Raw genomic sequence first — 2970 nt, 5'->3', positions numbered from 1 at the left:
ACATTTTTAGATATTTTAGTGACACTGTTAATGTTTTAACTGTGCTACTCTGTGTTTACTATCATCCACATTTCTGGATATTTGGGGTGTGTGATATTGACAAAAATTTATATCTGGATATTTTGTCAATAACAATAAGTAGACAATATTTTGCATCCTTCAAAAATGTGTTTAAGTCTAATACTGTACTAGGCTGCTCCTGTTAGTAGGATGTTAATTGCTGATTGCTAATTATATGAATGAAAACAGCTAATTTAAGGAAAACTGGTCTTATTTATTGACTTAAAACTGAAGCAATCAAGTAAAATAATACACAACCATTGAAATCACTTTTGCAAAATTAGTCCACTAAAGTTTGCTGGTTATGATTTTGTGCTGGTACCTTGGCTGGTTCAGTCCTGTTGCGGACAGTTGGCACCTGAAGCTTTTCATATTTTTAATATTCTGTGTGGTGGTTCGTTCAAAGACGGTCACACAAGCTGTCTTTAAAGGATAACTTTGTTTTGTTTTTTTTATATATATGATGCATTTCCCCCTAACATGGGTATTATCACTCCATAACTAGTGCTAATTTTGCTATCATTATTTCCGTTTTTATTAGATAGGAAATTTGCAAATGCGTACCATTTATTCTCATTTGGTATTCCCTCACTGGCATGAGGGCATGGTAAATGATCACTGGTTCAGAGCCACACGCATATAAACAAACCCATATTGGTGAAAGGCTATGACCAAGTGATCAGGTCAGCCAGAAAGTTACCCCAGAGGTACTGTATATTCCTAGGCTATTAGCTATAATGGCTATGCCAAACCGCAAACCAAATACCGTATTTTCTTTCCTTCAGACTCAGAGATAAGCCTGAAAAATGAATAGACTCAAAACATATTTACACTGAGCTCTCTTTGAGGCTAACTGGTTGCCCCAACAAATGCCGTTTAGCACGTCTAAAACGTCCTCAAATCTCTATAAAAGGCGATAGTATAATGATAGTAAAATTTGCACTAGCTAGAGTCACCATACCCATCTTTAGGGAAAGTACAGCAGGTTAACAACAACAAAAAAACCTATTATCCTTTAACCACTTTCCAACATAGACCCATTTTTTCAAAGCCAAACCACCTCCACTTGAGTGAGGATGATTCCTGCCTAGCAATTAAATGAACAATGTAATGTTAAGCCTGATTTATGGTTCTGCATTAAATCTACATAGAGCCTATGCCATAGGCTACGCAAGTGGCCGACGCTAGTGTGAGCATTTATACTGGTGCGCTGGTGTGTCTGTGTCGCCCTGCAATTACACCACCAAAATGCTAGGTAGCAGTAGAGTTTCTATGCCACTGTGTTGTGTTTCTTCGCCTCTTACTGACAATGGTGACAGAAACTGAGTGGGCCATATTACAGTTAAAACTAATAGATGTTGAATAGCAGTTACTTTTCCTGAAATTACTGCAACATAGATAAGAGAGGAGACCTTGGAGGACGTGGTATGTATGACCACTGTACAAACTGAGGCAGAACGAGGTGGATTTTCTAGTGATGGAAAGATGAAGCTTCGTTGAAGCATTGAAGCTTTCCAGCCATTTGAAGCAAAAAAAAATGGTTCATGTGTCGAAGCTTCAAGTGCCCATGTTACACCTAGTGGTGTAAAGAATGTACCACAGGAATTGGTAAAAACAGACTAAAGCAGTGCAGCTCACCCTTATGTTTGTTGTAGGTTAAATGACTGAAGAGTGTTTCTTCAAAATATGAAACAAATCCCATATTATGTAATATTATTACCTCTCTCTGTAATACGTGAATTAATGACTTAAAAAAATTCACGTGTGACATGTCACTGTGTAAGCTTTTGCTTTCAGAAATATGAGTAGACTAATGTGCCTCAAATACAATAAATTGTAGGCTATTATATTATTGTTAATATAAACAAAATGCTCACAGCCCATTCTGAAAGCTGTCTCTAATACACATGTGAGAAGAGTTTCTGTGACTGTACAGAAATGGGAGGTAGGAAAATGGCAATATTTTTCATAAACAATATTTGCTCAGCATGTTTGTGGTGAATACTGGGCAGGGAAGGGGGAACTAACAATTTTTATTTAAAAATTATTAGCTGTACGGTTTTGGGATCAATCCCCCCCCAAAAAAAACACAACCATAAATTTTACATACAGACATACAGATAATTTTGATACCACGGCTCTGAAGTAAAAGCACATACAGTAAGTAGCCTATGAAAATGATTTAACTTGGTAGAAATGAAACTGAGATGTTCCTATACTGGGGATAAAGTGTTTTGGTGCTGATGCCCTGACACTATAACGCCAACAGTCGCACTGCAATGATCTCCAACACTACAAACCCACACGCTTTGCAACCCCCGCCCTCTCCTCATATCTCAAACATCCCACCAACTTTGAAGCACTTCCTGAACTGGTAGCCCAGATAAAACTTCAAACGCCACCAGTGATGTCACATTTTCTAAACAATACAAGCCTCAACATAAAAGTTCACTCTCCACTGCCCCGATTACTCGACATGCTTCAAAGCCTTGGTGTTCAGCCTACCATTACTAGGTAACAGCATAGGGGTCGAGGCTACGTGTTTCCTGCGCCGTAGGTAAGGTGTAGATTTAATGCAGAACCATAAATCAAGCTTTAGATTACAAGGCTTTTGGGGTCTGTATTTTGTCTCCTGGCGCTTTGTTCACTAATGTTTAACTCCATTAATGCATTTTTAGGCAGCTATGTACACAATGCATACACCCTCGATGAACACACGCAGTAGACTATCCTACTAGGCTAAATGATGCAGTAAATGTGTGGACTTTCAAGGTGTGTTTTTGATTGGTTTTTGTAATGTGAGTGACATACTGGAGAATATCAGCTCACGCATGGTTAAAATAACTACAAAGATATTTTCATAGATGATATACATATATTGCATACCCGTACTGAATATATATATATATA

At 37.8% G+C, this 2970-nt stretch overlaps 1 protein-coding gene across 7 annotated transcripts in view; it reads right to left on the bottom strand.

The window, feature by feature from the left end:
• The window catches only part of LOC109962040 (AP-1 complex subunit sigma-2), an 18184-nt gene that overhangs the window by 9163 nt on the left and 6051 nt on the right, over window positions 1-2970 (bottom strand). The gene's annotated exons all lie outside the window — the stretch shown is intronic.

This window comes from Monopterus albus, unplaced genomic scaffold (assembly GCF_001952655.1).
Source record: "Monopterus albus unplaced genomic scaffold, M_albus_1.0 scaffold61.1, whole genome shotgun sequence".
Lineage (NCBI taxonomy): Eukaryota > Metazoa > Chordata > Actinopteri > Synbranchiformes > Synbranchidae > Monopterus > Monopterus albus.
Note: the sequence above shows the minus strand (reverse complement) of the source record. Positions and strands in the feature narration are given on the sequence as shown.